This window comes from Macaca fascicularis, chromosome X (genome assembly GCF_037993035.2).
Source record: "Macaca fascicularis isolate 582-1 chromosome X, T2T-MFA8v1.1".
NCBI lineage: Eukaryota > Metazoa > Chordata > Mammalia > Primates > Cercopithecidae > Macaca > Macaca fascicularis.
Genome location: NC_088395.1, coordinates 85,747,060 through 85,760,287, shown reverse-complemented (window position 1 = coordinate 85,760,287; position 13,228 = coordinate 85,747,060). Strand labels below are relative to the sequence as shown.

The 13,228-nt window shown below is 34.8% G+C and overlaps 1 pseudogene; it reads right to left on the bottom strand.

The window, feature by feature from the left end:
• Positions 1-4,269: 4,269 nt before the first annotated feature.
• LOC141409403 (putative P2Y purinoceptor 10) lies at positions 4,270-5,294 on the bottom strand (annotated as a pseudogene).
• Positions 5,295-13,228: the final 7,934 nt, after the last annotated feature.

Genomic DNA, 13,228 nt, shown 5'->3' with positions numbered 1-13,228 from the left:
AGGCATGTCAGAGAAACAGTATGAACAGAGCCAGAAATGTGAATGTTTAATGATTTTTCAAGAGACTTTGAGTTTTTCCTATTTTATATTTATGCAGGTTTGGTTATTTGACGTAATTAACTAGATCAGGGATTGTAGGAACTGCATTGAATGAAGAATGTATTTTGAACATTTAACGGTCCCTCAGCAAATCTATACATGGCCAAACAATACCGCTAGGTAACCTATTCCTGCCCTCAGCTGTTCCCTTTGCAGGTGTAAAGTTCTTTTAGATTTGTCTCAAATTCATTCCTTCCCAAAGTTCTAAAGACCTGGCTTCCCATCTACGGAATATATTTATAGGGGGCACTGACTATACAATATAGGATCTCCATTGTTTCCCTAAGGCTATGGTCAATCTCTGATATTTGAATTTTTCAGAGATCCTTGGCACTAAGCATAACTCACTGTACTGGAAAACTGGACCTAACTAACTGATGGTAGGGGCCCAGTTAAATGGTTCCTTTCTGTTATCTTCAAGGGGCCTCAGTGTTGTCTTGACCCTGAGCGCCACTTCAAGCCTTCATTATTTTCTAAGGCACAAATAAGGGGTTTACAATATTTATTAATATCCTCTGTGTTGCTATGAGTTGAGGAGGGCACTTTATCCCCCTTCCCTGATTTCATTCTTAATACTATATGTTCTTTATGTGTCCTCATATTTAAATAGTCATTATGATTTCAAAATAATACTCATCTTCATTTCTTACTGGATCATCACAACAGTCTTGTGCAGCAGAAAAGGCAGATATTATTCCATGGTATAGCAGATGAGAAGACAGCCTCAGGGTGGTAAATTGTCTTGCTCAAGATCACACCGTTAAGAAAGAGCAGAGCTAAGACTAGAACCCAAATTTATTTAGTATCAAGTGGTTAAGCGGTAAACTCAATCTTGCTATTATTTAAACTCTTGTACTATAGTGTTTCAGGGAACAGGAAGTAGAGAGATGGAGTTGACATTTGGCTGACTCCAAAAATAATAGATCAGTTACTGCATATAGTCCCTTCTCTAGAACTAAGTATAAAAAGGAGATTTCTAGAAAATTCTGATAACAGTGTTGGTCAGCCAGTCTGTTTTCTCTGCTTCTATAAGCTTAATGGATAATGATCATTATTCATGTTAATAACAGGCTGATTTCAAAAAATGGATTAATGTGTCTCAAATAGGATTTCAGATACATAGGGGAATTTTCACAAAGTGCCCCTAAAGAGGAAGGAAGCAGTGGACAGAATGAGCAAATTTTTTTTAAAGCATTATGGCAAATAGAAAATAATCTAAGAGCAATACAAAAGTAGTTTTGAATATACTATGCTTTTGATGAAACAAATAATAATTTTGGAAATTTAACTATACCTGTGTGTGTGTGTGTGTGTGTGTGTGTGTGTGTGTGTGTGGTGATATTTATATTCCAAGAAATTTTAGGCATCAAAACCAGCTAATACCTCAGTGATTCAGAGCTCAAATATCCAGCAACCCCATCTATCAAAATACAGCTGACAGAGCCAGAAAGCAAGCACAATGAGTCCTGAATTGATAGAATAGATGTCATAAAGTTCATAAACTAAAACCCACACTCTGTTTTATAGGAGATTTCACTTTTCTACACATTATTTCCAAATAAAACAAGCAGGATTTTACTCATTTTTATTAAGTTAAAGCTCTGTTCTGACTAGCTGGATTAGTGTTTTCAAAGACACACACACACACACACACACACACACACACACACAATTAGAAAGAACTCATCAAAACAATACAGATTACATCAGACAGCTGTGCTGACTGTAGCAAGAAATGAGTATTGAGAACTTTAAAAGGTGGAGATATAATCACTATATAAATTTTAAAAATTTGGCTGGGTGTGGAAGCTCACACCTGTAATCTCAGCACTTTGGGAGGCTGAGGTGGGTGGATCATGAGATCAGGAGTTCGAGACCAGCCTGGCCAATATGGTGAAACCCCGTCTCTACTAAAAATACCAAAAAAAACTAGCTGGGCATGGTGGCAAACGCCTGTAGTCCCAGCTACTTGGGAGGTGGAGGCAGAAGAATCACTTGAACCCAGGAGGCAGAGGTTGCAGTGAGCCAAGATTGTGCCACAGCACTCCAGCCTGGGCGATAGAGGGAGACTCTGTCTCAAAAAAATAAATAAATAAATAAAATAAAATAAAATAAAATAAAATAAAATAAATTACATGGGGCTATTTTAGTGTATGTACAAACAATCCTACAGATTTTATTAACCCTGAAAGAAGCAATGTATACAGTATGATAACTAATATTTATAATGATGACCTTCAGTCACTCTGAAAAGAGTATATTAAACGTTAGAGTTGGTTCTCCTTAAATTATAACAATACTATTACTAATACTAACAACAACAACAATTTAAACATTTGTAAATGTCTTTAGTACTTAGAAAGCACTTTCTAGGCCAGGCGTGGTGGCTCACACCTGTAATCCCAACACTTTGGGTGGCCTAGGCAGGTGGATCACCTGAGGTTAGGAGTTCGAGACCAGCCTGGCCAACATGGAGAAACCCTATCTCTACTAAAAATGCAAAAATTAGCTGGGTATGGTGGCGGGCGCCTGTAATCCCAGCTACTCGGGAGGCTGAGGTAGGCGGATTGCTTGAACCCAGGAGACAGGTTGCAGTGAGCAGAGATCGCGCCACTGCACTCCAGCATGGGTGACAAGAGCGAGACTCCATCTCAAAAAAAAAGAAAAAAAAAAAAACACAAAAGAAAAAAAAAAAGAAAGCACTTTCTAAAAAATAGGTCTCACATTTATTTCATCTAGTTCAACCCCCTTACGTACAGATAATGAAACGGAAACCCAAAGAGAAATAACTTGCCCAAGATCACATAGCTTCTCTGTGGGAGACCAGAAACTAGGATCCTGGTCCTCTGAATATGGATTAATGCTTCTTTCATACACCATGGTCCCTTGTGTAACAAACTGCTTTAAGTGGGTAAGATATATATAGATATATATGTTTCAGAAATATCTGCAACTAAAGTGATGTTTTAAATGTTCGAAAAAACATTTAAATATCCAAACATTTAAAGGTCCAAAAAAGAAAATATAACAAGCCATTTTGTGAATTTCTAATCTTATAAGGACAAGAAAACAACCTTGTATAGTTTTAAAAAACTAACCACCGCTTTTTAAAGTATCATTTTAATGAAATCCACTACATGAAAATTTAAGTTTCAGATTTTCCAATAGGAGTAATTTGTATTATAAAAATGATTTAGTCATAGAGATTTTAAAAATGGAAAATTTCCATTTGGCATTTATAATAAGATTCAACTCACCCATGTTGTCCTTAAATATATATTTACTTGTGAAAAATGAGGTTTAGCTAGAGTTTACGACTGAAATAACATAGGCGTGTGTGTGATTTTTTAAAATTAACTCATTGATTTGAACATACCAAGTAAAGTTGTGACTGAGGTTGTATGTACAGCAATCAATTTAGGCAGACTATGGCACAGTTGGTTTTAATGAACACATATAAAAAAATATTTTCCGAATGAGTGCTGTTATATAAAAACCTACATCACATCATGCATATTCACAGACATTCAAGCAAAAAACCTTCATTGTAAGCCCTGAAACTCAAGTTTGTGAAATATGTAAGGAGATAACTTTATTTTTTGTTTAAGGTGTATTCATTGTGTGAATCCCATGATACTGTTGAGATATTTGAAGTTCACCTGAATTGTTTATTTCCCAGAGGAAACCAAAGAAAAATCTCATCAGTATTCCAAGTTATAAGGATGTTAATTAACATGACTCATATTGATATTAAAAAGTCTTTTCTCTATAATCTTGTTTGCTCAAGTAGTGAATATTTTCTAAAGAAAGCTATGGTCATACTGCTCTCCTGTATGCTTTTCAATATTTGGATAATTCACCTGTTTTCAATGTATATTTGTTTCTCTCAGAAGAAGAAAAGATTGAATCTACTGCTCTGAAATAGGTGTGCAATTCATTCTGTTGCTCATCATCTTCTGTAAGGAAAGATTTTTTTTCACATGCTCCATAGAACAATATGTTTCCATTCTGACAGAAAATTTATGCATGTATAATTTCTTCAGAAGGATCATTTTGAGGTTAAAGGGAAGGAGCCATGTTTAAGATATTCAACACCACTTTTTAGAAAAATCTTCAAAGTGACATAACTACACTAATAGAGCATATCGATTTTTCTAGTTAATTATTTGGTTATATTGTCTTGGAATCATTGAAACAATCAAGAGAGATAGTTTGAAGATCCTTCTTTCTCTGATGAATTTCTAAGGTACTGTCATTGCATCTCATACATGACTGAAGAACCAAGCTGCCATGATCTGAAAATCGATCATGAAATTTTGAGGTCATAAAATAATATACAACTGGATCAAGACAACAATTCAGATTTGCAAGAGACAGGGAAATAATGTGGAAACAGAAAGTGCTCTTAATAAAAGAGCAGTTCAAAAAGACATGTTCCTTCACCATCATAAAGAATGGGAAGTTGAGATGGTAAGGAGTGAAACACACAAGGAACACCACTTCACACATCAGGACCATCCTCAAAGACTTTTTCCTCTCTTTGGTATTCCTAGGGGGAACTTGGAATTCCCGTAAAGATTTTCTTGTTTTCCATGTGAAATAAGTAATAATTATAATGGGTAATAGAAACCCTCCAAGTTCAGCTACAGTTACTATGCCAAGGGAGGAAGTCATGTTAATGTGCTGAAGACCTAAGGCAGCAAAGCAGTATTCGGTGTTGTTGCCTAAGCCAGTGCTTCTCAGAATGGGAAATGGTAAACAAGCAGTCCCCATGATGACCCAGATGGCAGCACTGATGCCCACGTCATACCTATGCTTCCAGTCTCCGGCTCTGAAGCTCTTGAGGGAAAGAAGCACCTCTGAAGGCTGATGCATGTCAGGAAGCAAATGCTGGCATATATGTTGAGATACTTCAGATAGAAGCACACTAGGCCAAGGGTCCCCTGGAAAGGCCAGTGGTGGCTGATGTAATAGTAAATCCAGAAGGGTAAGGACAACACATGTGCAAGCTCAGCCACAGAGATGGCTTTATTTTTCTTGTTAATGAAGTGACGCAGAACCCACAAGGTCACAGTGTTGGCCAGAAGACCGGGTATGAATATAAGGATATAAGTAGCTTCATACAGGGAGTACTGAAATGGCATTTGAAGATCAGTGCACTTTGCTCTTGTGCTGTTGGTGCTGTTACTTCCCATCTTGAAGACTTAGGTTCCTTCCTTAATAAAGCATTAGAATGACAATTTTGGCAGAAAATAGAGTAAAAATAGAATCAAGGGCATGTCAGTTCATGTTTGGGTATACAAATATATTTGTTTTCTAATAAAGAAGAATTTGTACAAACTTTTATAAATTCAGAAATGTCTATGTAAACTAAAAATAGCATACTACTCTACAAATGAATAACAGTATTGAGGATGATATTTTCAGGAATCCAAAAGATTAGTATTTTTGCAATAACTTCAGTTGTATTTCTCCCTTAGCATTTAACAGAGAAGTAATCAAACTTGTAGACCTAACCAACAAGCAAGACTCTACTGCAAAATAGTCCCCAGACATAAATTTCAAAACCGTCATGAGGTTACACATTTTAGTTTTACTGTCTTCATCTGTATTTTCAAACTTTAAGTTCTAAATGAATCCCTCATCAGCAACCCTGGGAGAGAGAAAATTTAATTCATTGTCAACTGCAACCTTGTAAATAATTAGGTGACTGCCAAGGCAAATCTGTGAACCTTTGTGAATAAGACATAGGATAGAAGCCTGAGGAAGGGCTGGCAGGTTACCAGTCCTCGGAATGATAGGGGCTTGGAAAAGATAGTGCTACTCAGATAACCTTTGCCTCCTTCAGAATTTGGCAGAGGGCAAAATTTGTCTTCTTTATATGTCATTGTACTTTTCAGAAGCTCCTATAACTACAGTTCTGTGTTTATTAACATAATTATGGTAACCTCAGACATTCACATTTATTGGGACTATCCTTGCAACCACTTTAGGCAACTACCAGAGTATGTGAAGGACTAGAGTGTATCTGGTAGTAGATACAGTAAAAAGCATGTATCTCTCTTTCACTTCACAGGGCAAGTCCTGTGAAAACTATTATTGTAGATGGTTCCACTTTTAAAAATCAATAGTTAGAATTTTCTTCCCTTTAGTGAGTCAAATCTGTTCTATCATTTCAACTTATTTCTGCCTGCTAAGGCCAAATAAAATAAAGCCATGTTACACATCTTCAAATATATGAAGACAGCAATCCTGTCCTCGCTCAAATCTTTCTTATTCAGGTTAAACACTCATTTCTAAATAATATGACGTGGTCCTTGCTCTTGGTTTTCTTTTCTGTCAGACCATCATGGGTTTTTGCCAAAAGTCACTATAGTACAGTTTATTTTACCCTTGAAAACGATGGTTTAACTACATAAATGTTTGATTCTTTTAGCAAATATATGACTATGCTTCTGATTGCAGAAACAAAAGGATAAGTGGGATTTTAATACTCCCCTGTACTTTTTGTTGCTTGCAAACACAGTTAGATTGCTACACATGTTTATGGTATTAAAAAAAAAAATGAGACAGCCTTAATTAACACTAACTACCTAGTACTCAAGTGCAAAAGTAAATTAACATTTTTGCAACAATTCTTGAAATATGAGTTTGGAAAGCAGCATAAGATTTAAGACAGTGTCTAAAACACAACCAAAAAAAAGTATACAAATGCAGTCTACCCACATACAGCCCATACAGTGCCAGGCAATCTATTTGATGTCTTTTCACTGGCTACACGGAGCTTCCAGATAGACTGTATTTACTGAGCTGACAGTTCATTGCAATAACACAACTAGCTCATTCAGGCAAACAGCTACTTTGAATGATTTTCTTTTCTGTGAATTAGCTATTTTGCTGAATCGGACAGTTAGTCTAGTAAACTGTTTATTTCTAGCCAAAAATAAAAGTAGTAAAAGTAGTAAAGCTTATTTCTATCTAAATATGTTCATTATGCTCATCTAAAGATAGAGTCAGCACGATCTTTTCTTGTGGTTATCTGTTTATCCATTGAACTAACTAAAATAATTGATTTTGTGTTCTGTAAATTCAGTCTAAATTTTAAAACACCATGTAAACTTGAAATAAAGTAAAATTAAGAAAATAAAATTAAGAAAAACAATATACACGAAGTCTTTAGTTTTGTTATAAAATGATTAACAATCACTGAGTACCTAATTTGGGCTAGGTGCTATGCTAAGTACTTTATATATACTGTGTCTCAATCTCGGATAATAATTCTATGAAACAATAAAATATTATTGCTGTTTTTGAGGTGGGGAAACTGAGGCCCCAATGAAGGCAAGTTCCACTTCTTCTATGAATCCTTTCTTGATCTCTCCAAATCGCAAGCCACTCCTCTGGCTGGCCACAGACTATCCATAGTTCTGATCATTTTCTTTAGTGGAAATGCACTTAACATATTCAACACGGTGTAGTTACTTGCCTTTCTATGGGGTCTATTTTGTTGCCCTAAATACATAGCAATCTTCTACATATCAAAGACATATTATTTTACTTCTTGCTTTTCTTTATAGTAAAGTGTCCAGTAAAGTGCCATGAACATGTAAAGGGTCCACTAAGTGCTTGTTGAGTGAATAACTGAATGCATGATAAATAAATGCATCTGAAAAAAATTTTATTTTATTTTTATTTATTTATTTTTTATTTTTTTATTTTTTATTTATTTATTTATTTATTATTATTATACTTTAAGTTGTAGGGTACATGTGCATAACGTGCAGGTTTGTTACATATGTATACTTGTGCCATGTTGGTGTGCTGCACCCATCAACTCATCATTTACATCAGGTATAACTCCCAATGCAATCCCTCCCCCCTCCCCCCTCCCCATGATAGGCGCCTGTGTGTGATGTTCCCCTTCCTGAGTCCAAGTGATCTCATTGTTCAGTTCCCACCTATGAGTGAGAACATGCGGTGTTTGGTTTTCTGTTCTTGTGATAGTTTGCTAAGAATGATGGTTTCCAGCTGCATCCATGTCCCTACAAAGGACGCAAACTCATCCTTTTTGATGGCTGCATAGTATTCCATGGTGTATATGTGCCACATTTTCTTAATCCAATCTGTCACTGATGGACCTTTGGGTTGAAAATTGACAAACCACTAGCAAGACTAATAAAGAAGAAAAGAGAGAAGAATCAAATCGACGCAATTAAAAATGATAAAGGGGATATCACCACCGACCCCACAGAAATACAAACTTCCATCAGAGAATACTATAAACACCTCTACGCAAATAAACTGGAAAATCTAGAAGAAATGGATAATTTCCTGGACACTTACACTCTTCCAAGACTAAACCAGGAAGAAGTTGAATCCCTGAATAGACCAATAGCAGGCTCTGAAATTGAGGCAATAATTAATAGCCTACCAACCAAAAAAAGTCCAGGACCAGATGGATTCACAGCTGAATTCTACCAGAGGTACAAGGAGGAGTTGATACCATTCCTTCTGAAACTATTCCAATCAATAGAAAAAGAGGGAATCCTCCCTAACTCATTTTATGAGGCCAACATCATCCTGATACCAAAGCCTGGCAGAGACACAACAAAAAAAGAGAATTTTAGACCAATATCCCTGATGAACATCGATGCAAAAATCCTCAATAAAATACTGGCAAACCGGATTCAGCAACACATCAAAAAGTTTATCCACCATGATCAAGTGGGCTTCATCCCTGGGATGCAAGGCTGGTTCAACATTCGCAAATCAATAAACATAATCCAGCATATAAACAGAACCAAAGACAAGAACCACATGATTATCTCAATAGATGCAGAAAAGGCTTTTGACAAAATTCAACAGCCCTTCATGCTAAAAAATTTTAAATAAAGATCCCAATGAAAGGAAGAGAATGAGTGTCAGGGAGTGGGTGGGGTGGGGGGTAGAATTTAGCTGTGATGTTTGATGTTACCACTAGGTGTCATAACTATACCAAGGTTCAAATACCTTTTGACATTTAACAAGTACTTTGATTTAAAATTCCATTAAGGGAGAAATCACACAGGACGAGAAGTACCAACAACATCCTGTGTAACTTCAGAAGCAGAATCCTTTAAAGGGACTTTTAGAGGGCTTGGAGTTATTTTATTTTATTTTTTCAGCCTCCATACTTCCTCATATATTTCTCTAAAGATAGTTTTGTTTCTAAATGCATTCTAGATTCCTAGAATATTAGAGCTGTTAACAGCCATCAAAATGTTCTGACTGAGTTATTTCTATTTGAGAAAACCAAGGCCAAAAAACGGAGTACTAAAATTTTCAAATTCACACAGAAAGTTAGTGGCAACAGCTCAACCAGCATCACTTGCTTCATACTGCAGAGCAATTTCTACTTTTCTAAAACCTTCTATGATGAAAACCACATTTTTGTAAATTATCTAATAATAATGCAAATATTGAGAAATAAACGGATGCCAGATTTTAGACCACTAACCTTGACAGTGAATTTTTATATGATGAATTAGTTTCTTCCAGGACAAATACAATACTTTCTAAAATGAGTGTTTCTAGTCAATAATGGTGAGATTATATAAGAAGTCTGCTTAAAAATCTTAGATTAGATTATGTTGTTTTTAAACTTTTATTATTTCTCCACATAAGAAGTAGAGTTTCACTTTAGAAAACAGAGATAAGCAAAACCCAACAAATTTTATATCTGTCTCTCTATGTGTGTATATATATGTGTGTACATATACATACGTGTTTGTGTGTGTGTGTGTGTGTGTGTGTGTGTGTGTGTGTATAGAGAGATATAAAAACAGAATTCCCATTGTTAACATTTTGGTGTATAACCTTCCATACTTATTTTTTTCTATGCATGTGGAGCTATAAATTAATATATATATATAGCTATTTTAACCAAATTTGACTCATACAGACATATAATTTTATAATCTTAATTCATTTAATCATAATTATTGTAAATATTCTTCCACATCAATAAATAAATATCTAAATAATAATTTTAATGAATACTTAGAATTCCGTCAGAATTATATACCATAGTTTATTTAAGTAGTAGACACTGAGGTAGATTCCCAATTTTACTATCAGAAACAATGCCTTGATAAAGCTTATTTTATGCCCATTTTTGTACATTTGAGCAAACTATTTCCTTTGGAAAAGTTCTTAGAAGTGTAATTGCTGGGCTTTTGATGCATAATACTAAATTATACTCCAGGATGAAACCTTATAGGAAATTTCAAATTAAGTGCTCTTTTTTATAACATCACAATGTCAAATCTATTGGTTTTCCAAAACATATCAAAATTTCTTTAGCTAAAGGAAAAATACGGTGTAGAGAATTTTGACTCATTCTTAATTTTTATAAATGACAAATTGTATATTTATGGTGTATAGTGTGGTCTTTTGATATATATACATTGAGGAATGTTTAAGTCAAGTTAATATATCTATCACCTCACATACCTTTTTTGATGAAAACATGTAAAATCTACATTCTTAACAATTTAAAATATACTATACATTGTTATTATATTGTCATGCTGTACAATAGTTCTCCAGGACTTATCACTCATTCTTTAAGGCCCAGCTCAAAAGTAACTTCATCTACCTTGTTACAAATCATGTTAAAAAGAGTTTATCATTTTCAGTTTATAACTGTGCTTTTCAAATTTAAGCATACCTCAGAATCATCTGGAGCGCTGTCCTGCCCACAGAGTTTCTGATTCAATAGGCCTGGAATGGGGCCCAAGAATTTGTATTTCTAAGAAGTTTCCATGTGATCGCGGGGACACAATTCAAAATCACTGACTTAACACACTGTTGAAAACAGCAAGGATTATGTTTATCTGAGAGGTCCAGTATATTACATCCTTAAAAATATTGTGAATCATCTAGTTAAATAAATAATTGGTGTTTTCTTCTCTACTTTAGATGTGAGAAAAGTCACAGAAAAATTTTAGCTAAACCTTTATAAATGTGTAATGTAATCTGGCCTGTTTATCCACATTCACTTAATTCTCCTGTCTAGACCATGTGGGACAAAAGTGATAATAAAACAGAACAACGATAATGACAAAAATATTGCATCGTGTTTAGGTTTTAGGAAAAAAAAACTGTTCAAGATCCCATGTTTAAAAAAAAAAAAAAAAGTTCTGCAATTAGATGAGTGTGACAGCTCTTTCGATGCCATTATGAAAAGTTAAGATTTTAATAGATATTTTTACCACAATGGATCTTTGACAAAGTTTAATAAACTTATAACTAAAACATTCTTATCTAGCAGACTCAATTTAAAAATTATTAGTTCTCAGAATAACCACTGCTTTATGGCTTATGAATTATATAAAAAATGTTTCCGAAAATTCAAAACTACTGTAAGACAAAACATGTATCATAGATAAATGAGCGATGTCATCTCACAATTCCTATCTTCTTCTCTTTGGGTGTCAGAAACTTAAAAACGGTAAGTTCAATCAAAGTAAAAAATGCATTGGTGTTAAAATTGTTCATTAGCTTTCAAAATCTAGCTGGTATGAGCTTTAATTTATGATTAATTTTTATTTTTAAAGAAAAATTTCTTGTTTTATTTTTTTCCACAAAATTGTGGAGGCTTATAAACTTTCTTCCATGCCCAACTTAGAATTTGTCACCTGATTCTAATATATTTTGATTTCAGTTTTCTGAATTTATTTATTTTTCTTTCTGACAGTCAATACAGCATAGTGCTTCCAACTACAGGCTTTGGAGTCAGACATGAGTTTGAATACAAGTTGCCTTGCTTATGTGTTGTTTTTCCTAATTTATCTGATCCACAGCTTCTTCTACCGTACAATATATACCATGTTTTTCACATTCAAAGAAGTAAGCTAATTTATGCAGTGTGCCAATCACTCCATATAAATATATATTATATCACATAGTCTTCATAGCAATCATATAAAGATGGATATACTGTCTTTACATTCATTTCACCATTGAGAGCAATGTTCAAATTTTTTGCCCGTGGTTAAACTGCTAGTTTGTGATGGAATAGGAATTTAAAACCAATGAATCTGATTCCACAGTCTACATTGTGCCCTATTACTTACCACTAGGAAATTATTAGCTATTGTATCTACGGTATTGGTCTTGAGCATGAGACCCCTGACAAACATCTTCTATTATGTCCTCTGAAACACAGCTTAGACCAGTAGTGGGTAGAGAATCATGCTTTGAAAATCCCACTCGGAATAGTCATGGCTTGTTCACTGGTCTCTCCAGGATTTTCCCAGCTTTCCTTCACAGGCACATATTTCTACTACATTCTTCAGGGACTCAGACCCTTAAACTTGCTTTACAAGTAGAGAGCTCCATTTGTTTCATTAAAATATTCCAGTCCGTTCTGAAATACTAGCTCTGCAAAAAGTTTCCAAAGAGGTGGTAATCCATCTAGACTGGAGGCAGCATTCTCTTTTCTCCAGCTGCAGGATTATGAGTGTTTCTCACCTCTGACTGGCAATGCCTACTGGATAGGGCTAGAAATAGCTGATTGTTTCAGATAACAAAAGGCTTGAGAATGAAATAGTCTCACTACCATTTTTCTCCTTTGGTTGTTGTTGAATTTCATGTTTCTTACTAGGGACTGAGCCAGCAGAGATGGTTGCAGAACACTACCTTCCCAGAAAGGATGTAAGACCCACGTTGTTAATGCCGGAGATAAAAGATTTTACCCTTGGAAAATAAAAATGATCATTTTAATTTTCACATTAACGACATTATTTGGTGAGGTGCAAGCACAAAGTGGTGAAGCAACTTGCCTAGGGATAAAGGGCCTTGTTGCAAATTTGGCTTTAAAATGTAGCTAGAAATCAGCCCTTTAACCTTTCTACTTTACCTGGCTTGCTCCTTGATGAGAGAAGAAAGTGCTGACTGAACCTCCTGAAAACCAGGTACACTGGTGTAGGGGAAGGCATGGAACAGAAGGGTTTTTCAGTGGAAAGGAGAGATGGACATCAAAAGGAATTTTTGACTACATTAATTTAGCCTTTCTTTTATTTTTTTTACAGACATGTTGAATTATTATTTAATTTATCTAATTAATTATTATTTTATTTTATTTTAT